Source organism: Heteronotia binoei, chromosome 7, assembly GCF_032191835.1.
Source record: "Heteronotia binoei isolate CCM8104 ecotype False Entrance Well chromosome 7, APGP_CSIRO_Hbin_v1, whole genome shotgun sequence".
Classification (NCBI taxonomy): Eukaryota; Metazoa; Chordata; class Lepidosauria; order Squamata; family Gekkonidae; genus Heteronotia; species Heteronotia binoei.
In genome coordinates, this window is record NC_083229.1 from 51,699,993 (window position 1) to 51,717,720 (window position 17,728).

At 41.4% G+C, this 17,728-nt stretch overlaps 1 long non-coding RNA gene across 2 annotated transcripts in view; it reads left to right on the forward strand.

Moving 5' to 3' along the window:
• Nucleotides 1-17,728, forward strand: part of LOC132575129 (uncharacterized) — a 173,716-nt gene that overhangs the window by 63,462 nt on the left and 92,526 nt on the right. The window contains exon 2 of one of the 2 annotated variants that reach the window (XR_009555654.1): nucleotides 5,865-6,029. The exons of the other annotated variant lie outside the window; for it this stretch is intronic. This is a non-coding gene — a long non-coding RNA (uncharacterized LOC132575129). The remainder of the gene's footprint in view (nucleotides 1-5,864; nucleotides 6,030-17,728) is intronic. 2 annotated transcript variants of the gene reach the window in all.

Below are 17,728 nucleotides of genomic sequence, written 5' to 3' on the forward strand. Positions count from 1 at the left end.
CCCACTGGTAGTTTAATATTAATCTTAAATTACTCCCTTAGATGACCAGATTGTATTTTCAAACTTTCTCAATGGAGGCTTTAGTTTTATACAGTCTTTATCTCCCCCCACCCCATTCTTTATATATTGTATCTTTCATGTTAATGGATCAACCCTTTATCTTGTGCAAGAACCACTGACAGCAGAAATTTCTATGTGGTGAGTTAGATACTATCAGTGAATTGTGAGAGTTAGGTTAGATTACTGCTAGGCTGCTGAGCATGGATGCCAAGAAAAATAAAGCATGAAGGCTTACAGAATTTTGAAGATTTGGGTTGGTGCCTGAGGAAAGCAGGCTTTTTTGAAGGGAATTCACTCTATAGGATGCCAAAGAGTCCACCCACTGAAGCTGCCATTTCCTTGAGGGATTTCACCCGGTTCTCTGTAGTCTGGAGATCAATTGTAATTCCATGAGAACTTCATGCCTCATTTTATGATTGGTAATCCTAGTTGCAGGGGATGAGGGGAGTCGTAGTACTTCTGAATAAATAGATAAAATGTGTAGATATGGAGTTAATAATTTAGAGAGATTTTGTCATTTGGGACACTAGTCAGCAGTATTATGGTTGCCAGCCCCCAAGTGCAACTGGCAGATTCTCTTGTTTTGTGAGCTCTTGCTACTGCCAACCAGTAGGGGGAAGCCACACCCCAACAGCCTTTAGCCAGCACAGCAGAATTTAGGGAATAGCAGTTTGATGACATTGTAAAACTGACCCAGGGCCAGTTAGATTACAGAAAGTTGGGAAATGGTTGTGCTAGCCGTAGTTACTTTCTGGATTAAAAATTTGTTTTATGCCAAACTGCATTCCTTGTTCTCTGCATTTAGGTATTTAGGACTGTGACAGCAAAAGCTCCGCCTAAGCATGAATTGACCCAAATCAAGCTTGGCCTGTCATCAGCATTGTATGACTCAAAATAGTAGTGTAGGGCCCTAAAATCATCTAGCTAATTTTAAAAGGCCCATCAATTGTCAGCACATCTGTCAAGGAAGATTGTTTCAAACAGACTCACTACAAGTCAGAGAAACTTGTCAGATTTCTTTTAAGGTGTCTTCTACCATTATATAAGCAATTTTAATTTAAATGCATTCTCCTAGCCATTGCCTGGCATGGCTTGGCAAAATGATTTAAAGAGACAAATGCCTTCTCCAACCTGGCCAATAGGAGAGCCACATAATTAGTGTGAAAGAGCCACAGTTTGATCACCCCTGGGCCTTGGAGAAAGGGATTAGTGTACTGCTTAGTTGATTTTCACCCCTGAAGTGATAGATATGTGAAAGACTTAACTTGAGAAATGTATGTGCTTCCCAGAAGAGTCTCTGGGAAGCAGATCTAGGAGCTGGGTCCTTCCTGTGCACTATGTAGAAAGAAAAAAGGAAAGGAAAGGAATATCTACCAACTACTATATAATATCAAGTGCCAGCAATATACATTGAAAAGAATTGTGAAAGCCATAATTTCATCACTCTTGAAGTACAGCAACAGTGAATACTGGGTAAAGGAGTTAAATGATAATCATGTCCAGTTATCTTAAGGATGTGACCTGATAGTATAGTTCAGCCCCACTATTTCTTTAAGCGTTAAATTGGACAATCTGAGCTCAGCATTTTTTGGATATGCAACAAAGCATTCTGGTAATTTGGTGATTATTTGTTGTCTCACTATTAGGAAAAATATTACTTTAGCAACATTTTGTGAAGATGCTAAATCAAATCAGGGCTTTAGTATTGGCATCTTACTTTATGTTTAGGTCTTGTTCTGAGTTGAACTTGTCCAAGAAGAAGTGTTGCCACTTTATGGCAATTTCTGCATATGCCAAAGCCAAGATTGCTTCAGAGGCTGTTGTTCTCACCCTAAAGTAATACACACAGTCACCCAGCAAATGAAAGCCTTTCTGCAGGATGTCATACATTTCAACAATACACATTCAAACTGAAATTTAAAGATGTTTCTTTGTTCACATGCATCAGGAATTTTTTTTACATTTCTGTGGTTCTCTGTTAATGTATTTTCCCTATCATGTTCAGAAAAAGGGGTCTGATTATCTATGAAGGTTGATCCACAATTCCTTTTCATTCATCTTGGAATAGCAAATGTGTATGTTTACACTGTCATCTGAAAAGATAACTCCGAAACTACATTATTGAGCCTGTCACAGATGTTTTTGAGGGAGTGACCAATTTGTTATAGAAAAAGAATCAAAAGGAGCTAGGTGAAAATTTCCTTTAAAGCAGATCTTACACCCTCAAACATGGCTCTGTGCTTCAAATGGAATTCTAACTTTACTCAATCTTTCAAAATCAGTACATAGGGCCCAAAGACAGACTTTGTTGCATGCAACATCTGAATGCCCCTCTCTCATTCCTTTAGCACTGAAAGTCATTTTTCTTGATCCAGCATTGTCCATCCTTAACTGACCAGCTATATGTAGCACTGCTTATTGTACCCCATTTCATCATCTGATGAAGTGTGCATGCACATGAAAGCTTAAATTCTGAATAAAACTTTGTTGGTCTTAAAAGTGCTACTGGACTCCAACTTTGATCATTCTGTAGCAATCTCAGGACTGGCTGCTTAGACCGAATGATCAGTTGGATGCTTCCTACTCTACAGGAAAGCTCCCAGTCTCCTGGGTTTTCTCTGTGCTTTGCATCAGAACTGGCATCAGCAAGGTGGGGGTAGATGCCAAAGCCTGAGGGCTTCCCAGGGGCCCACTCATAAGCATAAACTTAATGCCCCTGCTGTGAAATAATTGTGTTTCTTGGATAAAATAAAAGTCCTGTGGCACCTTAAAGACTTACAACTGTCATTTGCCATTGCAGACTTCACCAAGAATCCCCAACTGCTGTAAGGGGGAGAGAGATTCAGGTTAAAGGCTGCTGCAGGCCAGGAGCAATAAAAGCAGGAGGTAATAAAGCAATTAAACACCACAGCACAAATTTGCACCGAGCCTTGATTCTGCCCTATCATAAGATTTCCCAGTGCCCGTTCTCTTCATGTATCTATAGGGATGCAAGGCTCTGCTACTGATCCATTGCTAAGGCGGTAAGAGGCACAACTGGGAAGAGTAATGTAAAGACTAATGAGTTAGAATAGCAGAAGTGTTTAAAATTAAAAGTAATAGCCAACTTTACTGGTTATAAATGTCTTCTGAATCTAACAAATCAGAATGGGAATGGTGAGGGAACAAACGGCTCTTATTTTCCATATCCAAGATTGTCTCTATGGAATTTTAGACATACTGCACTTGACAAACTTTGGGACACACCTGGCTTAGGAAACAATATGACCTCTTCTTCCATGTTAACTGGTAAAACAAAGTCTGAGTCCAGTGGAATTTTTAAGACCAACAAAATTTTATTCAAGGTATGAGCTTTCATGTGCACACACACTTCTTCAGATCTGGATCTGTGTACAATGCAGTATAATGTAGTATAAATCTACCAAAAGCCACACGCTGCATTCATAGGCTGACAATTTTCTGTGTTGCTTTCATACAACCAAGAAAGCAAAATTCTATATGATCTCTTTTTACTGGAGTAAACAAAGTAAAAATGAGAAGAGTGTGGTTCAACAAGAAAGAGTAGAGTCAATGGTGAGGGGCCAAATGGAAGTGCTTGTGGTTAGAGGGGAAAGAGGCTGTTGCAAATTAGAAAAAGGGGCCTGATTATACCTTGTCACCCAGCACTGACAAAAGCCTTAAACTGGATCTCCTTAGGAGCTCCCATCATTGTTCAACTACTTTCTCTGTGTTGTTCTTCCTGTATTGCTGTCTTCCATGAATCTCGAGCTGCTGTGCCTTATCTAGACTTCTAGCTTTGATTTCCTCTAATATTCATCCATGTTTTCTGTTTCACAACCTGTACTAGCCCTACTGATGTCCAGCACATGTGTCCTCAAATTCCTGCTATCTGATCTCCAATAATCCCTCTAAGCTGTGGAGCTTTGTGAGCAAAATTTCTACTTCATGAGCTACTGGCATTTAAAGTTATGAGCTACTGCATAACTTAGTTTGCTCTGGAGACTTTTCCTGAGCTAAGACAAAAATGTGTAAGCCAGAGGCTAAAAAAACTGTGAGCTAGGTCACACTAACTCAGCTTAGAGGGAACATTGCTGATCTCTATGCTCTCTCAGGGCTGGATCTACATTTTTTGAGTGGGAGCAAGAGTAAAAAAATGTGCCCCCACTCAAAAAATGGTGTGGGGGCCGCAACACCAGTGCTAGAGTGCTGCCTCCCTTCCCTGGAGGAGGGGGAAACTCGGGGCTGCTCTCCTGCCTTGTGGAGAGGGGGTGAAAGGAGCTGATCTGCCTCTCTCCCCATTTAAAGACCCCCACCAGCCAGCTGGTTGTGTGGTCTTTAAATGGGGAGAGAAGTAGATCGGGGGCACGGTGCTGTTTTCACTGCCTCTCCACCTTGCAGAGAGGCGATGATAGGAGCCGATCTGCCTCCTTCCTCATAGGCGATGATAGGAGCCGATCCGCGGGACTGCTGGCTTACTCCCTGCCCCCCACCTCCCGGGGAATGCCCAATTAAGTGCCCTCAATGGTGCCTGGAGCAAGCTACCCCCTCTGCCTCCTCCTATATCCGGCCCTCTTGAAACCTTCTAATTTGCAGTTTATTGTACAGAGTATATAAGATATGTAGCATTGTAGCTAAGAGACTGAGCTGTGAACTGGGAGATTGAAATACATATTGAAATACTGATTGGGCCACAAACTCATCAGATAATCTTAGACAAGCCATTCTCTGTCAACTCCTCCAATCTGTAATATGAGGGATATAATATTGGTTTTACCTTGCAGGGCTGTTGGAAGGATTACAAAATAACAATTCTATGAAGAAGTGGTTAAATCTCTTGCTCACAGTTGGTCCAATTTCTCCCAGGAAATTTCCTCTCAGAGTAGAAACTTGAATGCAGGTCCCTCTTGTCTGACTCTCTACCCAGTATGCTGCAATGACTCTCAGTCTTAGGGCAAACCTGCACAAAAAAAGGTTTTTGGGGGGGGGGGTTTATTCCAGAATATGTTTCCAGGTTATTGGAATGCATGGAATACTCCAGTGGGCAAATAACACCCCCCCCCCCCGAGTTATTTTGGCTTGGGAAAATAACGCAGTGAGAAAGCAAGAGCCCTTCTCCACCTGTGCCATAGTCCCAAGATAAATTGTGTATCCCCAGACTTTAAAAACAATGTTCTTTGCAGCTGCAGGGAAAGCAGAAACCCAACTCATTTAAAACAAAGTGTTGTTTGGTCCTTAGTTCATTTAAATTTAGTGTCAGGTATGATGGAAGTAATTTTCTTACAAACAGAAAATCTAATTTCCACAAATAATCAGGTCTATGAATTATTTCTTTTCTGGCCTGAATTTAGCATAATTGTTCTAAGATGCAATTGAAGACTTTCTTTGGTTCAGACCCTGTAGTGTGGGATAGTTTGTATTGAAGGTGCAATTCACACTTTACAAAGTCTATTTGTCCCCCATTTGGCAACCACAAGAATGGCTTGTCTAAAATTATCTGGTGAATTTGTGGCTCTGTCAATACTTGAATATAGGATCTCCCATTGGGCAGGTACTTGGAGTTCTGTGCTTGGAACTTAATTTCCAGGCATGCCTATACCCAGTATGATTTGGACCAAAGTGTGGCTTAAGCCCTTACACCATTTTTCCAACCTGACACAGTCCCATCTAGCCACTATTTTATCCACTGAGGAAACTTAGGTTGCTTCCATATGGTGTTTTCCTTCCATATTGTGGCACTGTTTCTGCAAGCATGCATGTTACATTGTCCTCTATTTTTCTTATTTTATGTTTTCCTGCTCCTACAGGAAAATATGGTTAAAGCCATATTCCAAAATATGAACCATGCTAGAAGGTCAGAAGAGATGGAGACAGCCACACTTCTAAAAGGAGGGAATTCACCTTGGGAGCAACTGCTGAAAAAGGCAGGGAGTTTCACAGCTAGGGGTCTTGCACACTGACTTCTCTATTAGGTGCTTTAATTTGTAATTTGTAGCCTTCTAACAGCTTTGGAAAATGTTTGTTGTTAAATTGTGAACAAAGCAGAAAGTTGCATCTATTCCTTTTTTATAACTTCTGGGTGCTCCTCTTAATACTTGTGATCTCTCATAGCTGTGTGTCTAAATATAAGGCAGTCTATTTTGAGTCATCCCAAACATCCATCCTCCCACGGAGGCACAGGCCAAAATAGGAGCCCATGGGCTCTTTTTTCATGTTACTATTTAATAACATGGCACCCCTCCCCATTACATTGCTCATGTATCTGAAAACAGCATGTGGAAATAATTAATGCACCTCAAGGAAAGAGAATTGCATACTGAAGAGTCTGCCTCTGTGCAACATACTTGCATTAATTATACCCACATGGGAATGACTCATGAGAGAACTCTTATGTCTTTAAAAGGTAATGTTGGGAGCAGCCTTAAGACTTAAATACCACCATTGAGGATAAATTACTTTTAGCTCCATTCCTCTTTTTTCCATTTAATCTTCTCATTATGCATAATCTTATTTTCATGACCTCTAGCCAGAGAATCACCAACCTCCTGAAGCTCACAAATGGGCTCTTGTGTCAAGCCAAGGCATTCCTGTTTTAGGAGAACAGCACACAGAAACCTGTTTCTGAGCCCTTCAGATCACATCAACTGACGTGAGATTTGCTGCGGCAAAACAATGCCACATAAACTATCCATGGTGGGTGTGAAAACATTGAGAAAAGCCATAGTGGAGTATATAATGTATCATACAGTCTCAAGGTTTCTGATATCCTGCATTAACCTTTAAATAGCTCAAGCTAACTTCAAGCTTTATGGGTTGGATCCAGCCATCGTTTTCACCTAATCTCACCCAATTCCCCTCCTTACTACATCTGTCCTCCTACACACCTTTTGTCCATGCAGGTTCTATGATTCCCAGCATAGCTTTTTTCCTACCAGCAGAAACACTAGTTGGATCCAATGCTCATAAAGGACATTGCAAAGCTGGAAAAAGTACAGAAGACGACAACCAAGATGATTTTGGGGTTAGAGCATCTTTCCTATGAGGAAAGGCTAAAGAGTCTAGGACTTTTCAGTTCAGAAAAAAACACAAGTAAAGGGGAACATGATATAAAATTATGCACGAAGTAGAAAGAGTGGACAGAGCTTTTTCTACATCTCCCTAAATAGTAGTACTTGGGGCATCCAGTGAAGTTGATGGGCAGATTCAGGATGAACAAAAGGAGTGATTAAAATGTGGAATTCTTTGCCAGAGGATATATCAAAGCTTTAAAAGGAGATCAGACAGATTCATGGAAGATAGACCTATCAGTGCTTATTAGTCATGATGACCAAAGGGAATCTCCACATTCAGAGTCAGTAACCTTTTGAATCCCAGTGCCAGGATAAAACATAAGGGAAGGCCTGAGCCTCTATGCCTTGTTGTTAGCCCTCCAGAGTTATTGGTTGGCTACTGTATGAAATAGAATGCTAGATTAGATGGACCACAGGTCTGATCCAACAGGACTGGATGTTCTTAATGTTTGTTTATTGGATCTTCTTATGGGTTTTCCAGATGCGTATTTTATAGCACAGAAGGGAAGGCAATACGGTATACCCTGATCTTGTCAGATCTCAAAAGCTAAGCAGGGTTGGTACATGGAAGGGAGACCACCAAGGAAGACTCTGCAAAGGAAGTCAATGGGAAACCATTTCTGCTTCTTCTGCTGGGGTTACCATAAGGTGGATGTGACTTGGTAGTACTTCACATGCACACATTTTATAGCATAGCTTTTGTTCCAGCATTGTTCTCATTTGTTGTGGTAGATCAGATGTCTTCCTGCAAAGTAGCAAAGATATCATATTTTTTCAGCATTCTGTTGCAGTGCCTTGTTATATGGGAAAATGCAGGTGGGCAAAAGACTTTCTGAGACTTAATCTAAAGTCACTTAATCCTGGTCAAGAATCTTGGATAGTGGGGGAGGGGGAATTAGGCCCAAATTGTACAGGTGCCCATATTCAGACCTCATGACCTTGGTCTCCAATCTCAGTGTGTGACACAGTAGAAGAGTCAAGAAGGGAGAGGGTGTGATAGCCAACACCTAGTCAGATTTCTACCTGTCACAGAGATTTAAAAAAAAAAAAACCCTGAATGGGGTCTTTAACTATTGTGTTTGTGGGATTTGACTGTGCGTCATCAGTACCTGTGGGATGTCTCTTATGACATCTCCTCCCTTTCTGCCCTCCCCTGTTTTAAAAAACATATGCAATATCTTTGTTGGTTCCACCTCCCTAATAATTTTTCAGTTTTCATCTAGCAATAATTAAAGCACCACAAAACAAACCTACTCTCCCTTGATGGCTGGGAGCTACGCTGCAACACCAGCTTTGTTTTCCATGTATTAAATCGAGGACTGATTCACATACTGTTTAAACTGATTTGATGAGGTCATCACAAGATCCAGAGTAGTGTTTCAGTGGAAACAAGGATAGGTGCCCATGGAGAGTTATTTTCCCTGCAAGGGTTAAGGGAATCACCTGCCCCCAGCTCTCATTTCTTGCTGCTGCTCTGGCAGCCAGCAACAGATAAACAATTAAAAAGTGCTGTTGGTGCAACAATATTATTCCCTGCAAGTGACATCAGTCTGTTCTTCATATTAATGGAAATTCTACAGTGCGTTTGTGTGTTTGCAATAAAAAAGGCCAACGCCATGCTGGGAATTATTAGGAAGGGAATTGAAAACAAATCAGCCAGTATCATAATGCCACTGTATAAATCGATGGTGCGGTCTCATTTGCAGTACTGTGTGCAGTTCTGGTCGCCGCACCTCAAAAAGGATATTATAGCATTGGAGAAAGTCCAGAAAAGGGCAACTAGAATGATTAAAGAGCTGGAACACTTTCCCTCTGAAGAAAGGTTGAAACGCTTGGGACTCTTTAGCTTGGAGAAACGTCGACTATGGGGTGACATGATAGAGGTTTACAAGATAATGCATGGGATGGAGAAAGTAGAGAAATAAGTACTTTCCTCCTTTTCTCACAATACAAGAACTCGTGGGCATTCGATGAAATTGCTGAGCAGACAGGTTAAAACAGATAAAAGGAAGTACTTCTTCACCCAAAGGGTGATTAACATGTGGAATTCACTGCCACAGGAGGTGGTGGCAGCCACAAGCATAGCCACCTTCAGGAGGGGTTTTGATAAAAATATGGAGCAGAGGTCCATCAGTGGCTGTTAGCCACAGTGTGTGTGTGTGTATTTGGTCACTGTGTGACACAGAGTGTTGGAATGGATGGGCCATTGGTCTGATCCAACATGGCTTCTCTTATGTTCTTACAGTAAAACCATAGATTTTCCTTCCATTTCTATAACAGATCCTCAATTTTCCATAAAAGTGACATAAACAGCACATCTCCCATTTCACTCGGCCCACCCTATAAAATATAACAATTTTTTGTAGGCATTCACAGGGCTTTTTTTGTAGCAGGAACTCCTTTTTTGTAGCAGGAACTTTTTTTTTTAGTACAGGGTCTACTGTAAGCTCCAGGAGAATTGGCTACATCAGGAGTGTGTGGCCTAATATGCAAAATAGTTCCTGCTACAAAAAAAGCTCTGCATTCACATGTCAAAGTTTGTTTCTGTAGATTCCATCAAACATGTAACTGGATAATCAGACACTAAATATTCATTTATGCATTAATTGCAAATGAATAAGACTTAAGTAACAGAACACAAACCCTATGAAGAGATGCTCATTTATTAGGGAACCATATGCTCAATGTCTTCATTGTTTGCTTTTGCAGAGATAATCCAGGGCTTTTTTTGTAACAGGAACTTCTTTGCATATTAGGCTATACCCCACTAATATAGCCAATCCTCCAAGAGCTTATAGGACTCTTAGTACAGAACCTACTGTAAGCTCCAGAAGGATTGGCTACATCAGGGGGTGTAGCCTAATATGCAAAGGAGTTCCTGCTGCAAAAAAAGCCCTGGATAATAACCATTTGCCCATTCCTGTTTAGTTGCAGCAATCTCATTTCCAGCACTTTCTGACCGAGAAGCAGATAGCTTAAAAAAGGCAAAGTGCCATGGGGGGGGGGGCTTGTATATAAAAGGAGAGAAAGAATGGAGCAGCATGAGAATCACCACCTAAAATACTAATTGAAATCATCATCCTGCCTAAAGCTCTTTGAGTGCCCTTTCTGGCTTGCCTTCCTCATAGGGTTGTTATGAGGCAAAAATGGAGGGAAAGCAAGTATGGTGCCCTGAACACCATCATCTTGATGAGATTAAAAATAACATTGATTTTATATAATGGCCTGAGAATGATTGTCACTGAAAGGCTTAGGAGAAGTTAACATGGAATAAGAAATAGTTTGCTTTTGTGGTTCAATTTGGTTTAGTTTCTATCCTTTCATTGTTTGATGCATCAGATAGACTTGAAGATACTTTTACCTTTTGATTAGTGACCCGATTACACCACAATGAAATGCACTGGCAGAATTCCAATTTAGCTATTCAAAGAAATTAAGAAAGTTCACACAAAAGATTAGTAAGTCTGACATCCTCTTGTATGTAATGACACACATTTTAAATTTATTGTAGCACATATTCCTGTGAATTTCTCTAGGGAACTCATGGCTCATCATTTACTTTCTTTGCCTTGCAACACAAATCCAACTCTTCTGAATTCCTCAGAAATACAGTCATTCTGACCTCTACCAAAGAGCCATTGACTACTTTATTTGGCTGTCTGGCATGATCGCTAAGGCACCTAGTTCAACAAGTTTTCACAAATCTAATGGCAGAATAATTATGTCATATTTTATATCAAGGTATAGAAAGGCTAAATAAACTGGTGTTTTTAGTTTCTTACAGGATGGGGAACTAGTACGAAGAGAAGGGAGAATCAGAGATGCTGTACAGTGAGAGAAGAATCCATTTTTATGAGGTTTTTATGGGGTTTGATTTTTGTATCAGTCCTTGTATATAAGAGGCCTGATCTGTGGTATACTTCAAGCATTTATTAGAGTGTGCAAGGTTAGCCCTGATAATAGTTGAAAAGTAGTGAGTGTTTTGTGAGTGCTTTAGGGTCCCATCCCCCTGTATGGACATGTGCCTCTTCTCTCAGCTGATTTGAACTAGTGGTCAGGTGCTCAAAACGGAAGAAGAGCTTGTTGCTTCAAGATGCTTTCTGAGAGCCAGTGATCTCAAGGGTTAGCAGATGCATGTGAACAAATAAAACATAAAATAGATGAGTTAAATTCTCCCAAGTGCATCAGAAACCTGGTTTCTGATGATTTACTCAACTTTTTCAACATGCAGCAACTGTTGGTTCTTCTTTCTTATATAACGTTGTTAATGAATATTTCACTTGAATCCTTCTTTCACAGCACCCATATGTCCCATCTCTTCAGCATCCTATTCCTTTGTTCTAAATTCTATTTTCTCCCAGCATGCCTGGAAAACATTCACGGACTGTAGAAGTTCCTTACAGTATGTATGTAACAGCCAGTGTGATATAGTGGACTAGGATTTGGGAGACCCAAGTTTGAATCCTATTCTGCATGAAAACTTGCTGACCAACCTTAGTCTAGTCACACCCTATCAGCCTAAGCTACCTCACAGGGTTGTTGGGATAGTAAAAAGGAAAGGAGAATGCTGGAAGCGTTTTTCAGCCATTGTTGGGGGGAAAGGTGTGGTATAGGTTAATCAAGTAAAGTAAGCAGCATAAAAGCTAACCTCTGGCAAGGAGATTTGAGTGTTTGCCCAAATCATGTTTTAATGTTATTTGGCAAACTTTAATGGAGAAATAATTATTTTATTCATTTGATGAATCTGATTACAGCAAAATCCAGTTGGTGATGAGGACAAAAGCTATAGGTATGTACTTTAGTTTAGCCCTTATAACAATGGCTTTCATACATGCTAGACATCCTGCACAAAATCAATAGTTTTCAATAAATGCTTGCACAAATAGAGGTGCTATTAGATTTATACCCTGTCCTTCACTCAATCTCAGAGCAGTTTACAATCTCCCTCTCTTATTCTCCCTAAAACAGACACCCTGTGAGCTAGGTGGGGATTTGAGAACTCTGAGACACCTCCTCTTGAGATAACAGCTGTGACTGACTCAAGGTCACCCAGCAGCTGCATCCAGAGGAGTGGGGAATCAAACCCGATTCTCCCAGATTAGAGTCCATGCTCCTAACCACTACACCAAACTGTGTCTCCAGTTTGCTAGACAGCACATCTAGCAATGTGGAATTATTTCATAAGATCCAACATCATGGTGGGGCCTGGATATTTCCTAGAATTATGGCTGACCTCCAGACTACAGAGATCAGTTCCCCTGCAGAAAATGGCTGCTTTGGAGGATGCCCTCTATGGCATTGTATCCCACTGAGGTTCCCCCCCTCCCAAACTCTGCCCTCCCTAGGCTCTCCACAAAAAAATCTCCAGAAATTTCCTAGCCTGGAGTTGACAGGCAACTCTAGCTGAGTCCTGAAAGGCAAGCTAACTCTATGCCCCATACAGTTTTCCAAATTGCTATTAAAACCACTTAAAAAAAACATGCTACTAACTAATTCCACATATGTGGGTTCTGGTAACACTCATAATGTAGAGAACTGGTTTGTTCTCTACATTCTCTGCAGGTATGTGTGATATCTATTATGAGATGTTGGCTTGGACCCAATCCAACTCAATTTATTACATCCAGAGGTGTTCTAATTATTAAAGTCTGATGTTCACTCAACCAAAGGCAAGCTGGTGCACAGATGAGAACTCTTCAGAAGTTATACCACAGCTTCTTGGCACTATTAAATTGGTGGATGGTCTTCCAGGTTAACTCCCAATATGAAATGTCTGTTTTTTTCCTGACATTACTAATCCCTTCCTTATTCCATTCCGTTGTGAGGACTTTGATTGTTGTTGCAGACCTTTGCTAAATTGTCATTTCACCATGATGACAAGATTGTAAAGTCTGGTCTGCGCCACATTTTAAGAGTTTAATGCATGGATGTGCTTTTTATTAAAAACATTTCTTTATGCTACCACGAAACATTAATATTCATTTGCCCACTGGAGTTTCTACACATTTTCCAAATGACATCTAAAGAGTTATTTCAAATGAGAACAAGTGTGTATTGGGTAATTACTCTGCTTTACGATGTCTATTAACTTACATAAATTAAGACTGGTAAACAGAAGTTAGTTAGGGTGTTTATTCACTGTATTTCTGTGCAAGGGAATCTGGTCGCTCCCAATCTTTATACTTTCAAAATAGGAAGACCAAGCAAAAGCCCAGCTATAGATGATGTAGCTGGTCATAGTGTACCTCCTGATCTGCCTTCTAATTGTAGAGCTATGTTGTCCTTCCATCCAAGTTCAGGGGACTTGCAAAGAAGTATGCTGTATATTTCCATTGTAGTTTGAATAAAAATGCATGTACTCCCAAAAGCTTTGCCACAATCACAAACATAATTGGAATATAATCAGTCTGAGCCACTCCAACTCTCTGCTCATGGTGAGCAGAGGGCTTAGCTAGTGGGTGCCTTGGCTGAGGACCCACATTTTATACCCTTCTGATTGTGAACTCCTCTGTCCTGCTGGAGTTTGGGTGTTAGGTGGACTAAGCTGGCTCAACATCTGTTTCCTTTTCTCTGCACAGCAGAAGAATTTGCCATGATGTGTTTCATTCTGGGGAGTGGGGCTGTGAGAGTTGTGGGCATTCTTCCCTTGCTTGTCTGGTGCGGTTGAGGTGCTTGCTAAGCTGTTGTGGGGTTACCTTGGGAAGCTCCTGTCAGAAGTCTTGTCATGTCTGCCTTTTAGTCATTCTAAATCTGCCTTGTTATGTCAGCTTTCTGTCATTCCAAATATTTGGAGAACTGTGGGTGGTCCAGCCAGTTTAACATGTGTTTCCTCTGCAGAATAGAATACATGGTGGTGTTTCAGGCTGTAAATGTTGTGGGCACACTTCTCTTGCTTGTCTGGTGTGGCTAGGGTGCCCGTTAAGCTCCCATGGTGTTATTTTGGGTAGCCCCTGTTGAAACTCTGGGGGGATTTCAGAACCTGTAAATCCAGTCCTCCCCAAGCTTGTGGACAGTAGAGGAATGAGCTATAGATCCCCTGCAAGTTGGTGTCTATAAAATGCCAAGGGACCATTCTACTGCATTACAAACATCACAAACTGAACCAGTTCATCTAGCGCAAAAAAGTTTGTAATGGTTCATGAACCATGCAAGCCACAAACCAAACCATGCTTTCCCAGTGTGTTCCGGTCCTTAATCGAGAACTGATTTTCCACAAAGTTGACCAATTTATATTGATGATTAAAATATTTTCCAAAGATGCATTTGAATTTTCTCTTAAGCAAATAAGATTTTAAAAGAAGTTATTTTGTGACACAATGGATAGCCCAGACCTAATCTAGAAAAGTTACACACTAGAGATGGGCACACACCAAACTACGAACTGTGGTTCCCTCAGACTTTACCTGGGCAGACCCCTGGTTCAGGAGAATGTGTCTCCCATGAACTTTACCCAAACCTCATGGGGGTTTGTGAGGATGGTTTGGGGATGGTTTGTGCAGACTACAAAGATATTTAATTACCTTCAGAGATGAACTGGAAGTAAGCTCTGAAAGGCATTTATATGCTGTTGGAGCCCACCATCCCAACCCAAGTGAGCTCTGAAGGCATTCCAGGTTGGGCTGCACAACTGGAAGTGAAGGCAGAGCCTATCTCCAGGTGGAGCCTACCCATATAAGGGTATATAAAGCCTATAAAAGTCTTCAGAGCTTGCTCTGGGAGCTCAGTTGTGTAGGGCAGGCCGACTTGACTGAGCTCCCAGAGCAGGTTCCAAAGGTCTATAAAAGTCTTCTGAGCTCACTCTTAGAGCTGGCCTGACCCATTGGAGGTTTGTAGTTTGTGAATATTCTGAACCATCAGCCTCCAATGAACCTCCATTTTCCTGGTTCGTGCCCATCCCTAATACACACATTCCCACTAAGTTTGAGTCCAGTGGCACCTTTAAGACCAACAAAGTTTTATTGAACATATGAACTTTCATGTGCACCCTCACCAATCACAGTGTTAAAGCACATGAAAGATCATACCTTGAATAAAACTTTTTGGTCTTCAAGGTGCCACTGGGCTCAAATTTTGTCTACTGCTTCAGACCAACATGGCTACCCACCTGAATCTATTTGCATGGAAGACACACTCCTACAGTTCCATTAGAGCACCATTTCCTATTCAGTCCTTCCTTAAAGAATATTTGATCAACATCTATAAGACAGTAAAAAGATGAAACAACTATAACAAAACCTAGCTCCATCATCCCGTTAGAGTTTTAGAAGGGTCCCAATTTATGGTGTTTACAAATGACTGGAAAATACAATAGAAGTCACTACAGATTAAATCATCAGTGGTTTCCCCCCACCACCATGACCACCCTTGGCATATTTAACAAGAACATACTGTGCAAAAACCCTGGTCTAGAATTGCAGTCCTGCTTGATTTCTCAGTACCTATGGCTAAGAGCCAAAGAACCATACAATTAGTTCCAGAAGTTTGAGGAAGCTGCACATCTATGTTGCTTGAACAGCACTTGACAAATTACTTCTGAAGTTGAAGGCATTTTTAGAAGCAGTTTATTAGATGACAGAAGGATATACTGTTCAAAGATGTAAACAGCAACCTGCCCCTCTGGGCAAGCCCAAATCGCAGAATACACCAAAATCCCTCTTTGGATTGCAGGGTTTGTTTAGGTTTAATTCTACCAACCAAGGTTTAAGCAGTGATAGCATTTTTCTAAGCCAAAAAATGTTTTTTTCAGTTGCTTAACAGTGATGTCACCAGTTACAGCCATTATGAAACACCTGTCAGTAGGGCTGCCAAGCCTTTGGTCTGGGCAGGGAATCCCCTGCCCTGGAGGTTTCCAGCCCGCTGGCCCACATTGGACTGGTGGGGGGAACCTCCCCCTGCATCACCAGCACAATGATGTCACCTGGAAGTGACATCATCAAAATGGCAGTGCGCACTGAGGGCCGCTCTAGGCATTTCCTTGAAAACTCTATGGTTTTCCCAGACGCTCTAGTCATTTGGGAGGTAAAATTCTATGGCACAATAGGTACCATAGAGTTTTAACCTTTCAAATGGCTAGAGTATCCGGGAAAACCATAAAGTTTTCCCGGAAACGCCTAGAGCAGCCTGCGTGCGCACTGCCATTTTTTAATTTTTTTTATTTATTTGGAATTTATATCCCGCCCTTCCCACCAGGTGGCTCAGGGCGGCTTACAACATGTAAAAAACTAACATATAAAACTAGCATAGAATATAAAATTAAACATAAAAAGTTAGTATTTCATAATTTACGTAGTTAAAATCTAGACATTTATCACAGTTATATACATAAACATTAAACCATACAGCGATCTTACAGCTACACTCAGTTTAAGTTCAGTGCCGGTTAGTTGTGGGCCAGCCGGAAGAGGGCTGTCTTACAGGCCCTGCGGAATTGAGCAAGGTCCCGCAGGGCCCTTACCTCTTCTGGCAGCTGGTTCCACCAGTAGGGGGCCATTACGGAGAAGGCCCTGTCCCTTGTAGTTTTCAAACGGGCTTCCGTTTGACACCATTTTGATGATGTCACTTCTGGGTGACGTCATTTCATTGCGCACACGCTTTGTACACGCACAAATGTCCCCCGCCGAGGCTTGAAGAGGATTTGGCAACCCTACCAGTCAGCTTAACTCCATTGTTAGCAGTTGTTTTTTCCTCCTTCTTTGAGTGTATGAATATCTGCTGACTGAGAATGCACTTTATGAATCCAATGAAGTAGACTCTGGTCTGTGAAAGCTTATACTACAGGGGCAGTTCAGTCATAAACACTGGATGCCAATGCAAGTATGGAACCAGGATAGCAAGCGGGTAGCCTATGCTTTATCAGTAGAGGAAAGAAATGATGAAAAATACTCTAGTCCAAAGAGCTGAAAATGAAGCAACTACATTGGAATCCAAAATGACACCATCCACCGGCAATCATAGAGCATGTCAGCAATGCACCCACGTCAGCAATACTGGCTTTCCTGACACACACACACACACACACCCCCACACACACAGTACACAATAAGGGAAAGGCTAAAAACAGCCAGCAGCTTCATTCATGCCCAGGAAGAGTCTTCTAATTGCCATACTCCTGAAAACTCTACAGCTGGAAGTCTGAACCCTTTCCTGAAAACTTAAAGCTTTGACAGGCAGACACACAAGGAACAAAGCATGGTCACTCCAAGCATGTTCCAGATACACTTGGAAGAAGACACTCCTATGTAAAGACCAAGACCTCTCTTACACTTGGGTCCATGCGTGAGGGTCCATGGAGGGAAAGGACACACCTTTTCCAAGTCAAGGGAGATAAGGAACTAGGAAGCAATACAATTGCACATTCTGTCATCTCCCCAATAGCTTACTGGGAAAATCACAGATGTGAGAATCCTACCAAAGATGAAGCTGGAAATAAGGCAAAGTTCATGTTTTGGCCAGCAACAAGCCAAATCTGCAAAACAGAAAGTGAGGACATGACTGCCATCCACAAGTCAAATCCTGTCCTCATCACTGTCCCTAGTGTTACAACATATATCAGGACAAGAAAGAGTGCAGAGAATGCTGCCACAGAGGAAGGAAGGGCTCCT